Source organism: Argiope bruennichi, chromosome 9 (genome assembly GCF_947563725.1).
Source record: "Argiope bruennichi chromosome 9, qqArgBrue1.1, whole genome shotgun sequence".
In the NCBI taxonomy this organism is placed as follows: Eukaryota; Metazoa; Arthropoda; class Arachnida; order Araneae; family Araneidae; genus Argiope; species Argiope bruennichi.
Window position 1 is genome coordinate 88336607 of NC_079159.1, and position 13318 is coordinate 88349924.

Genomic DNA, 13318 nt, shown 5'->3' on the forward strand with positions numbered 1-13318 from the left:
ACATTAGCGAACGATCGCTGCGAAATATAGATATTTGGCGTGAATCTAGCGTTTGGCGTGAATTTGGCGCTTACTGAATCTATCGTATGAATATGTATTTTAAACACCTTTTTGATGACCGAATGATATCAAAATATGGCATGGTATTAAAGTTTGCAGTCACAAGATAACATACCGAATTTCATTGCTTTAATTCGTTCCATTTATGAGTTATTGCGTTAACATGCATGCGAAAGTACAGGCAGACAGATGGTCAACCTTTTAAAATATTTGGTTCAGAATTTGATAAGAATCACTATTTTAAATTTTAAACATTACTAAATTTTACTAAATTTTATCGACCTAGATTTTTGCATTTTGGTATTATCAAATTCATTTGTGAATGAACAATCATAAAAACTTATTTTGAATGAATTTCATTCAAAATTTGTTAAAAAATTTAAAAATTAGAACGCAAATCTATATACCGAGTTTCATTCGTTGTTGTTTCTGATGGCACTTGTCATAAACAAGCCTGTTTTTACTAAGTCAGCGAATTTAAGCCGAAGTTTTATTACGTCACTTGTTTTACAGTAGCGCCATCTGGTGATAAGAGTATGATTTAGCTACTCACGCGTCACAACCCTTTTTACTGGGTGGACTTCATTCATTCAACCACAGATCGTAATTTAGATCTGAACCAGAGAACGATCACTTTTGATCCAGTACCCCCAGTGCTATTACTCTCGACATGGAGGATTCTGTAAATACCACAGATTTATATGTGCACCAGCCACCGTCACACACGGAGAGTCTTCGGCTGGCGGGTTCGAACTCGCAACCCAAGGGATGCGAATCCAATGCCCTCCCAATCAGGCTATCCCGGCCCAAGTTTCATTCGTCTTGTTCAAAGCGTTTTCGAATTTTATTCACAGGCAGACAGATGAATATAATGCCGGCATTCTATTCACAACAGATGAATATAATGCCGAACTTGTAATTTTCTAACTTGGGAAAAATCTGAAACGTGGAAATTTGTTAAATTCTAGATTTCGAATTTTTTTGACGACTACACTACTTCCTCTATACTTCATATACGAGAAAATAAAATAAAAAAAATGAGTGTCTTCTTTCGTAGTTTTCCCAAGCGTTTTCAGAAGTCAATAACGATTATCATTACTAAGTCAACACCCTCGGTAATCGCGTCGGACATCTGAGACTTGTCTTTTCAACTTATCTACCTCCCGGCCACTTGTTTACAACGCACTGATCCACTGGGTTATCTTGATATAAGATTGGAACATCTCTGAACAGTAGCAATCTCCATTCTTTTCAGACGAATGTTGGATTAACTCTGAAACAATGACGATGACAAATATATCAAATAACACGAAGACGGAGACATGAGTTGTGTCCATTACTATCGACCGCTTTATTATTGCAATGCTGATAGAACTAATTAGGACTTCTTCATTGAATTAATACAATGTAGGGCATCCGGTGTTACTGTCATTGTTTCTATAGTGATATTCTTCTATTTTTAGAAGGCAAAAGGATTGGATTTGAAGAATGATTACGAGGTTTGGGCTTCACAATATTTATTTGTTAATTAAAGATGCATTTCAATGCAGGATGTACTTGATCATGAAACAGAGGTTGGTAATTCAACAATACGATAATAGAATAATACACATCGTTGCCACAGGAAGAACAAAATTAAGCAAATTGAAATGTCTCGCATTTGATTTTGTTCAGTCGCACGAGCTCTGTTGAAATATTTTCATCGATCGTTTAAAAATTTTTGTTATTTAGTGGCACGTGGCAATATCGTTCGTGTGAACTTTGTAAGAATGGAGGAATGAAATAAATTCATAATGCACATGCGCAGAGTTCAGTTAAATGTTTCATTCATTCAAAAGATTGTCCCTATTAGCTGATGATATTTTCTTCTCAAAATGCAAAAATAATTGTTTAATAATTGTCCTCAAAATGCAAAGAGTTTAAGTTATTTTAATTTAATGAAATTCAAGGACATATTTTTTCACAGCAAATAACATTGATTGCTGTGAAAAGGCTAGATAAAATATTTATTATTTTAATCCTTGAAGTTTCAGTTAAGTGGAAATGTTTTTAAATCCGATATACTTGAATTCATTTATGAAAGAGGTTTAATTATTAATTTAATCATTTGAAAAAAGTTATTACTTTAATGTATTACAGAATATATTAAATGGAAACAAACATAAGCAAGAAATATAAATATTGTGTTAAATTAGGAAATATCACATTTTTTAAACATGTGATTCGCAATTATTATCTGCTAACAATTTAAATGACGTTTAAGTAGTTCTGGTTAAAATAAATTCATTTAAAATTTCGAATTTAGTCATTTTCCATCTTTTTGTCTTTTTTATTTAGTTTCTTCCTTAAAAGAATACAATAATTCTCAAAGTTTCAGCCTTTTCAAGCGCGATTTTATCAGACGATAATGCTATACGCAATTATGTTATTAAACAATAGCTAGAAACAAACAAACAAAAAATTCTGTTTTAACATCGTAAATTTATCTCATTTTTCTTTTCGAAATACCTAAATCAATTTGGAAGAAAAATATTAAAAAAATGTTTCTTTAAAAAAATATTTAACGAAATATATGAAATATATTCAAACTCAATCTATATATTTAAATTTTTATATTTATTTATCAAAATCTGTCATTTATTTATCTGAAAATTTATTAAGCATTCTTTTGCGTATAATTTCAGATAAATGAATTTGATCTAATAAGAATTAAATAAAGTAATATTAATAAGAATGGTATAAATGATATAAATATAAAATAACATAATATTCTTAGAACTTCATCTTTTATTATTTTTCTTCCCAATTCGGAATGCTTAATAAGAAAGGATAATTCAATACAATGCATTCTTAAGATTAAGAACAATGGTAGAATCATATAATCGTTCTCAATGACGTATATAGAATTAATAATATTTAAATTAAAATTTTTCATTTGGATTCTTCAGTTGTGTCAGAAACATGGCAATATTTCCTCCAAAGGGAAGATTTTAACAGTTTTCTCATGAAATTCTTGTAACAGACAAATATTTGAGTTTTCACATTTTATTTTAACACAATTTAAAGTTTGTATTGCATCAGAAATTCTTCCATAATCTTTTATGTGTAACCAACTCTTATGGAAGGTTTAAAAGTGTTTCTTGTTTACAGAACTCTAAAGTAATAAATAAAAATGTTAATTATTTAGTAGCGGTTCACGGGAAAATTCTTTTCGAAATCTTCTCCTCTGTGTATAATAATTTACTTTATGTTTTGAAATTAGATCTAACACCAACATTCAAAAATAACCAAAATTCTTGGAAGTAATTATAGCTCTTTAAAATTGATGGGTATGTCTTCAGCTCTGTATTTTATTGTGGGGGGGGGTCATTAACAACGAACTAATTACTGCTACTCGTACGTTAGCACACGTATAGAACTGAATGACCGGACCACCACGACAGCAGCACTGGCGGGAACTGTGGTTGAGTTCTAAGGGCTATCACCGGCCACGGCACAACCCTTCCCTAGGAAAGTACGTCCCATCATCGATGGGAGGTAGCTAATCCCCACCTCTTTCTCTACTCACTATAGAGAGGCAAGGACCATCCACCATATCGAAAGTTTCTTATCCTCAATTTTGAGCGGGAGTCGGGGGGTGGAGGTAGCATTTCAAAGAAAAAAATTCCAATGAACCTGATAAACTTCAAACGTGCTGCATCAGTTTAACATTTCAAACCATTTCGTATCTTGTAAAAAGAAAATAATGTGATGTCATTAAACAAAATAATACAAATGTCGACTGAGTTTTACATGAAACGCAGTTATGCTTGTTATGTGAATATGACGTTACGTTTAGTGTCTCACTATTTATTTATGATATCAATGCTAGTTACAATTTCTAACTAAATAAACGACAAAGTTATCTTCGTGTTTCACAATATTTTTGATAATTGATTTAAGCAATTGTATTTTAAAATAAATTTTAAGCTAAAATGCAAATGACTTTATATTGATAATTTCTTCATAGTTTTATATAAATATCATCCGTTTTATATTAAAAAAATTAAAAAAATCAATCAAAAAGAGAAAAAAAAAGATTAGCGTCTTTTTTTAAACGTAACTTTTTAACCGAAAAACTATAAAATTAATTTTGTAATTTCCATGAAATTTATTAAATTTAATATATCTTCCCATTAAATTTAATGCTTCTGCAATGGGATCAAATTGCGTGGTCACGAGATAAGCAACAAAGCGCATGCCATTTGAAATTTTATTGTAGTTTACTTTAAACTGTATAGATGGGTTTACATTCGGTCAATCATAAGATGATCAGCAAGACAACGCATGCGCAGAAAGGGACTGATCTATGTTTGCCACAATTTCATAAGATAGATTTAGGCATTCCATGCTTGGTTATAAATTGCATCCTGAGTTTGGCATCCCTGAGTTTTTCTTTTCACAAAAATGATCTATATTAGTTTCTCAAAATAAAATAATTAAAATATTTGCGCAAAGAAAAATGGTAAAAGAAAAAGAAAAAAGGCCAACATACCAAAATTTGGAAAACTATAGATAAATAATGGCAAATAAAATGAAAACACACACCCACACACACACACACACACACACACACACACACACACACACACACACACACACACACACACAATCTCGCATCAGAAAGAACAAAGAGCAAAAAAATGTCGGAGTTAATCTATGATAAGTGATGAATTTTTTCACTGCCCCCCCCCGCCAAATTCTACAAAAGCATGCGCAGTAAACTATAGATAAATAATGGCAAACTATAGATAAATAATGGCAAATAAAATGAAAACACACACACACACAATCTCGCATCAGAAAGAACAAAGAGCAAAAAAATGCCGGAGTTAATCTATGATAAGTGATCAATTTTTTCACTGCCCCTCCCACCTCGCCAAATTCTACAAAAGCATGCGCAGTAAGAAAAAAATTACGATACAGCGGTATGTTGTTGTCCCATCGGGACAATTACTTGCCATGGACCGAAAAGCACTTTTCAGCTTTTCTACTCATGCGCTCCTACTGGCCGTCTTATAACTGACTGAGTGTAAACCCACCTTATTGTACTATTACTAATACCACCACCGGCAAAAGCAATATATATGGTTGGTTGCAAATTAAAAACGGTGCACAAATGATATGTAGCACAAAATGATGAAGAAATAACCACATTGACAGAGAAGGCAAAATATCAGTTAAAACATATGGATTCTTTAGTTGTTTCGAAATTGATTTTAATTGAATAAACGCCCCATTTTTCATACTAAACGAAGAAACAGCCATTTCGAATTGGATTTTATAATTCTGAACATAATCAACTGGCAATGACCACACTCATCACCCCAGCTCTCTTTCCCAACTTCAGAGACATTCAAATAAAAAAACATTTGACCCTAGATAAATTTGAGTGCATCGGGGCTCATAAACATGCATGACCATCCGAGGAAACAGGTATAAACATCATAGCCCCTCCACCCCGGTCTAAGATCAAGACCAAAGATCGCCGCTTACATTCAAAGTAAGAAATCTCTTTTAAAGATAAGTAGCTATCTGTACAATTTAACACACGTGTTTTGAAACCAAAGAGATATATGTCTTTTTTCAAAACCTGAATTGTCCTACCCATGTATCGTGTGTTATAGCAATAAATTTCCGAATGTAAGTCATTCGTGAAGCTTCATTGTAAGAAAATGATATCTTTAAAAATGACACTCAGATTTATTTTTTCATTTAAGGTTTTTTTTTGTTGTTTTTTTTTGTTAGGAATGACATGAGAAAATGATTTTGCTGTTATTTGCAAACTTCTGTAGAGATATAAAATTTTTTATAACAGTTCAGAAGTATGAAACCTAGTCTGAGAAATTTTGGATGGCAGGTTCATTTAGGTGCCAAGAAATGATTAATTCCATAAAAAAAATCAATATTCAGAATATATTTTTATTTATCGCACAATTGTTTTTTCTACCAGTTTTCATTTAGTTACGTTTCTTTCAGATAGTACTTTCATTTCTTGAATTATCGAACAATTTGTTGGGGAATATTTTTATAGCCTGCATTGTGAAAAATTTCGAAATTTATTTCTAAAAATATTTTTTTTTTATATATATGGATATATTTCAAGAATTTGGATTGGTTAATGGGAAAATATTATCTATAATTTCAAACTTCTTTTGGAAATCAGAAAATTATATATATTTTACGAGAGAACTAAATAAATTTTATCACTTTCCTGGAAATTGTTTTGATCTGCAGTGGCTTACGTGGTAAGGTCAAAATCTGTCCCCAAACGGACGCGCGTATCGGCATGATGTACTTAAATCTAACGGTGGAAGTTAACCCTTTCTAGGGCCGTGGGAAGTATGCTTCCCACCAAATTTATCAATCTTTGTATGGAATTATATAGGTTGGCATAAGTTCTGACAATTTTTTTTAGTAAGTCAGAAACTTAGATACTTTAGTTCTTTATCTCAGACAAAATGAAGTGTCTTGATTTGTTACTTAATTAATAATTAACGAAATTAATTAATTAATCAAATTAAATTTATCTAATAAGCTAAATGAATCCCTTTTCTTATTCTAATTTCAAGCCTAAAAATATTTTAACATAATATGACCAGAAAAAAATGGTCCTTTAAAGGGTTAAACACCTATCTGCTGATTTTAAATGAATGTATTGCCAGCTCAGATGCTGTTTCATCATCTGAACACGGTTCAAAATGACAATATCTTTTCTTAATAGCCCCCATCGCTGTTTGCTGCCAAGAGGCAAATTAATATAATTAAAATCAAAGATCTGGTTCAATATTTCCTTAATTTTTCCTTCTCCAAATTTTCATAAAATTCCACATGCATTTTTTTTTCGGAATTATTTTTGCGCGCATGGAATGAAAATTGAAACATTCCACGAGGAAATGGATGACATTTTTCATAAACAGCACTGGATTTCGAATACCTCCATCATATGGTTTCATTTCATGCCACAATAGCAGTAGAATACTAACAATATACAAGGATTTAACCTATTACAGACTTCTAAAATATTTTTTGTTATTGGTATGGGAAATGATGGTATGATGGTGATACAAATAGTAATCTATCATTTCCTTGTGTTGTTATTCATTGTCAACAGTCATATCAATGGGGAAATCTTACAATTTCTATGTAAGAACTTTGTTATTATTATTATTTTGCATGCTAACATCTTTACTGTTGCACGAAATTGTTCGTTGTAGGAATCTAGTTTGACACTTATGTTGTAGACATTTATGACTGATGCCATTCTAGAACTTTTAATTCCTTATTAATTATTAGTAATTAATTTCTGGTTATATTCTGGTCAAAAAATTCGAACTCTAGATTTTGGCGAACTCCATGTTTTAGATCCCCTGAGTACGAAAAACACATTTTTGGAAAATAACAGCCTTTCTGTCTGTGACAAAGTTAACTCAAAAACACTTTGGATACTGGATTTTTGGATACTGTTAACTCATGTTAGAGATTAATCGCCAAATGAGATTTTGTGACTGCAAGTGGAATTTTGCATTAAATTTTTGTTTCAATTGGTTGAGAAAAACGATTCTAAAAATCAAATTTGATTCTTGGATAATATTGGCTGTGTGGTAGATATTAATCGCCAAAAAACTCGCCAACAATGACATGATAGATTCAGTAAAAATGCTAAATTCACGCCAAAGGTTAATATTTCGTAACTAATGAACTTCAATGTTATGTAAGGTATTCTCTGGCATGACAAGTTTATTAGAGAGTATGCGAGAAAGTTTTAGGAAGATTACTCTTGCTGTTTTTTTTATTCACACACTCTAAATGATATCCTTACGGGGTAAAAGTAAAATACACTCGATTGTTTTAAATGGTGAATGAATTTTGTTGCCGACGGAGCTCCACGCGTTCAACTGGTCGACTGTTCTCATCAAAAACATTGTGAAATTTTGAAAAGCTTCGCCAAGATAAGAAATTCCTCAAGGACAGATAAGATCAGAGAAAAGAAACAAAAATGTTAGAAATAAAAGAAATTCTAAAGAGAGATTCTAAATCATCTCAAGCCTGTCATAACTTCTAAAAACTGGAATGTCCCCTGCATATTTCTTTTTGGAAGTTGCCGTATCAAAATTAGATTACTATTTTTGATTTTTGTTTTAAGTGTGCTATTTTGTAATGATATTTCTAATGCTATGTTACTAGAGAGAGGTCAATTTTTACTATCGTGAGAAAGAAGTATATGGAAACGGAAAATAGAGTAAACCCTCAATTACTAGTGGTTGTTAAATTCAATATGTCGCTAAAAAACTGAAATAAAAAAAGAATTGTTTTAATACAAAAAAGTAGCAAACGATTTTTTCCTTCTTTTTGTGAAATGCCAGTCAACAAACTTGTAAATACAGAGATCTAATGTTTATTGAGTCACGATTATATGCGTATGCAATTTATAATAAATAAAATTAATTATATAGTATTTTTGTATTGGTATATGTTTTTTCTCGGTCAGTTTTGCTGATTACCTGTTGAATTCTCTTCAAGCATTTCAAAATTCCCCTGATAAGCAGAGGCTTAATATATTATAAGGATCAAAATATTCCGAGATCGGGAAATTGTCGGATCTCTATTTTTTGCAAACCATCTTAGCTACGAAAAAACAAATCTTTTTCTGCAATTGTTCTTATCTTTTTTTTTCGTGTATAGGCATGATAATTTAATAAAGATATACGAAATAGACTCATAAAAATTAGTATGTATGACAACACCGAGTTCGTATCTATGTATGCTGTATGAGCTCAATTCAATAAAGAGAAGACTGTGCCTTTGTCTTTATTTCTGTGAACATGAGAATTCAAATTCGTTTAAAGTTGTATGAATGAAATTTGGCATACGATATTTAGATCAAGATTTAATTTAGATTTGTATTAAATGTCAGACCACAAAAAATTCCTCCAAAGAATACGTAGTCTGTATATCTATGTTCATGAATAGGAGAAAATGATAACTCAAAACTGCAACAAGTTAAACAAACGAAATACAGCCATTGTCTCAAAATTCTCAATTTTGCTATATTTTTTAAATTTTAAATCTTTGTATCATCCCCTAGTTTCATTAGGATGTTTATAAAATACTCTAGACGCATTTACATTTTAAAAGAAAAAAAGATCCTTTGTAGACTTTCAGATTGTTTTAGTCCATTTCACTGCCCATCTACAGGAAGATCCATCAATCAACTCACGATATTCCTTGACACAATCGTTAATTGGTGTAAATTAATGATATTCAAAGCTTCATAACTCGGTCAATTTGAGCCACAAAAGAAATTTTTTCTACTTGAAATGTTAGTATCAAAAATATTTTACTAAAGGTAAACGGGTGATTGGTTGTACGGAAATTAAGTTTTAATGATTTTCTGAAAAATTCATTTATTGACTCAAAGGATATAAACTATAGTTATTTATGCCATTTAGAGCATTGTTTTTTCTTCCTGGGAATATTTATGTATTTTTAGCAGCTGAAAAATAAAATATTTTGGCCACGATTAGTGTATACGACAAACCGTCGGAGTTTTGGAAACTGATTTTCCTTTAAATACCACAGCTCATCTTCAAAATCTACCTATTTTAAAATCATAGTATAAAATTTAAGTTATAAGAAATATTATTGTTATAACAAAACAAAAACAAAAACTGTAATTCTTACCTAATAAAACTTTAAAAGAAGTATTCATAACTTCATTTATCGTATTAGTATTAAAGAGTTTTTTTTAAATATTAGCTTTAAGCCTTCATTGAATTTTATAATAAATTAAATTAGCCCTAAATTTATCTTCTTGTTCATTTATAAGAAAATGTTGTCCATCCTCCACATAAACTATTCTTTTGGGATTCAAAAAAAAAATCTATAATAAACAGATTACTGCATTATTGATACTCTATACTGGCAGAATGCAAAAAAAAAGTAATCAAAATATTAACAAATCAATTTTGTTTCTATTTCAAATAAAAAAATAGCAAGACATAAAATTTTGATTTAGTTAAAGTGTTTGAGACATCTTTCAAAGTAAGAGGCGGTTCTTTAGAAATTCTATTAGAGATAACTATCGCTTCATTTAAAGACCTCAGAGTCAGAAAAATGTTAAAAGCCATTTAAAGCTGAGAATGCACTTTTGAGGTCACAGATCGCGTTATCATACCCTACTGAAAGAGAAACATGTAAACAGATCCATTATCTTGCGGCTGCGTTTTCTTAAAAGATGCTGGCGGAAAAGGGTTGGGATCAATATTATCTCAATTAGTCAACACGGAATAGTGTTGATTTCGAGGGTCCAAGATTACTTTTGTCAGTTGGTTCATAACATCAGTAGCAACTAGGTTTTCCACGGTACGTCTTTATTTTCTTATCTGTTGTTATCATGTTCATGTTTATATCATTATCTTATATTAGGTGATAATGCTCTAAAGCGCTATGTTTCCTTTTGAGCAGTTTTTATTGTGGATTAGTGATATCATATGAAGTAGTATTTGTTTAGGAAGTATTGGCTTTTTCTGTTACATAAGATAAACACTTTTACTTTCTCATGCACGAAGTATCCACTGGAAATGTTCGAAATAAATGCATGCATCGAAAAATCCCATCTCGCGTTTTTCGAGGGTGTATCTTGTTTCGGACCGACCCGAATCCGAAACATTCTTTTAAGTAGATTCCTATAGGAAGATTACCCTCATGAAGATTACCCTGGTTCTCATGGTAAGATTTCGGGGAAAATTTCCGCAGTTCTTCACCGATCATGGTCCCTAGAATCCAAAACCACTCTTCGTTCAAAAGTTTATATTTATTTATATGCGTATAACACTTTGCCCATGTTATCTTATAAATAGGATATTTAAAGTAATTTTGTTTGGTTTGTGGGATGTTTTAGTGGAGAAGGTTGCAAATTGGGATAGTTAAGTTACATCCACACATAAAGAATGAGCGACGACTTTTTTTTATATAAAAATAAACATCTTTTAATTTTTAACGCTAACACATCGACAGACAACAGATTTTGTTTGAAAGACCGGAAAATTGATCTTTTTAATTCGCACAGCTTGCGCGCTTGATCGTGCGCAGTTAGGAAAGGTTGTTTTTCGAATACAGTCATTTTGATGGAAGCAGGATCGCCACAGCACTCCCCCCTCTAGTAGTGCAGCAGGCACTGAAGTTAGAGGTAACGAGTGTTGAAGCGAACTCGTCGGCCAGATCTGGTCACATAAGGTACTGTAGTAAAATTTGTAGGTGACACAGGACTCGATGGAGACAGTTCAGGTACTGGTTTTGGTGAAGTCGGAACTGCAACTGGTGGTGATATTGCTGGTGCAGAGGACTGGTGAGAGTTCTCGAAGAACGCAGGCTTTAAGCGATCAATGTTGATCGTGGACTGTTTGCCGTTCTTTTCAATTGTGAACATTTTATCAGTTCGTTTGAGTACGAGGTATGGTCCATCGTATGGCGCTTGTAAAGGTTTTTTAACAGCATCGTGGCGCACGAACACATGTGAGCAAGTGTCCAGAGCTGGATGAACGAATACTTTCTTGGTGTCATGAGGTGCAGTAGCAACAGGTTTAAGTTGATCCATCAAGGTCCGTAAATTTATTAGGAACTCATGAGGCTCGACGTTAATTGAAGGGGATTCAAAAAATTCTGATGGTAGTTTAAGGGTTGAGCCATAAACTAGTTCGGCCGATGTGCACTGTAGATCTTCTTTTAATGCGGTTCGGAGTCCGAGCAAAACCAAAGGAATTGATTCGGTCCATTTCGTAGATGCATGACATCGGAGGCTTTGTTTAAGAGATCGATGGAATCGCTCGACTATTCCATTGCTTTTTGGGTGGTATGGGGTCGTTCGGATCTTTTGGACACCCAAGAGTTTGCTGAGCAAAGAAAACAAGTTGCTTTGGAATTGTCGTCCTTGATCTGTCGTGATTATTGAAGGCAAACCGAAGCGTGAGATCCAATGAGTTATGAATGCACGCGCAACAGTTTCAGCAGAAATATCAGGAATGGGAATTGCCTCAGGCCATCGTGTGAAACGATCTATGCAGGTAAGTAGGTATCCGCAATTGTTTGAAGGTGGAAGAGGTCCTACGAGATCTAGATGAACATGATCGAATCTGGCTGCAGGTAATTGAAAAGATTTAAGAGGACTATTGGTGTGTCTAGCTATTTTAGATTTTTGGCAATCTAGACATGAACGGGTGAAATTTGAAATGTCCTTTTGCATGGACGGCCAAAAGAATCTCTCTGAAATCAAATGTTTAGTGGCACGGATACCTGGGTGGGAAATATTGTGCAAAGATAGAAAAACTTTCTTTCGGAAAATTTCTGGGACGTAAGGTCTAATTTTGTTTTGCTTGACATCACAGTAAAGTTTAGATGAATTGGGGTCGGTTGAGAGAGGTTTTAAACAAAGTGACAGTTCATTCTTTGCCAAAATAGTCTGAAGTTCTTCATCAGATGCTTGTGCTTCCGCCATGGCAGAAAAGTCTATTTTTGGTAACTGTATTTCATTAATACGAGATAAGGTATCAGCTACAACGTTTTTTGAGCCCGATACGTGCCTGATGTCGGTGCTGAATTGTGCAATGAAATCAAGGTATCTTAGTTGTCTTGGAGAAGAAGAGTCAGATTTTTTGGTGAAAGCAAAAGTAAGAGGTCGATGATCTGTAAATATTATGAAATTTTGACCTTCCAACAAGTGTCGAAAATGTTTGATAGTTGCATATATCGCCAAAAGTTCCCTATCATACGTACTGTATTTACGTTCTGAGGGCGTAAGTTTTCGGGAATAAAATGCTAGAGGTTGTTGACCATTAGACGTAGTTGTATGGAGGACAGATCCGATGGCTGAGTCTGAAGCATCAACCATGATAGATAATTGCTGGTTAGGTGAATGGAAGTTCAAAGTAGCTGCATTTGCAATATCAGATTTGCATTTTTCGAAAGCTTCTGTAGTGAGGTCAGTCCAAGGAACAAGTCGCTTATCATTCTTTTTAGAGTTTTTTAAAAGTTCGTGTAGGCTAGCTTGAGTCTGAGAGGCATGAGGCAAAAATCGACGGTAAAAATTGAGCATGGCCAAGAAACGCTTTAGCTCAGATATATTTTGAGGTTTGGGAAAATCAGAAATGGCTTGAACTTTTTCCGGTAAAGGTTTCACGCCTTCAGATGTAATTAGACAACCTAGAAACTTTACCGATTG

The 13318-nt window shown here is 32.9% G+C and overlaps 1 protein-coding gene across 2 annotated transcripts in view; it reads left to right on the forward strand.

Annotated features, from left to right (window-relative positions):
- The window catches only part of LOC129983998 (uncharacterized), a 157888-nt gene that overhangs the window by 35571 nt on the left and 108999 nt on the right, over positions 1–13318 (forward strand). Inside the window, exon 1 of one of the 2 annotated variants that reach the window (XM_056093744.1) lies at positions 10395–10464. The exons of the other annotated variant lie outside the window; for it this stretch is intronic. The gene's annotated coding sequence lies outside the window, so the exon portion shown is untranslated. Of the gene's footprint in view, positions 1–10394; positions 10465–13318 lie in introns of those variants that run through there. 2 annotated transcript variants of the gene reach the window in all.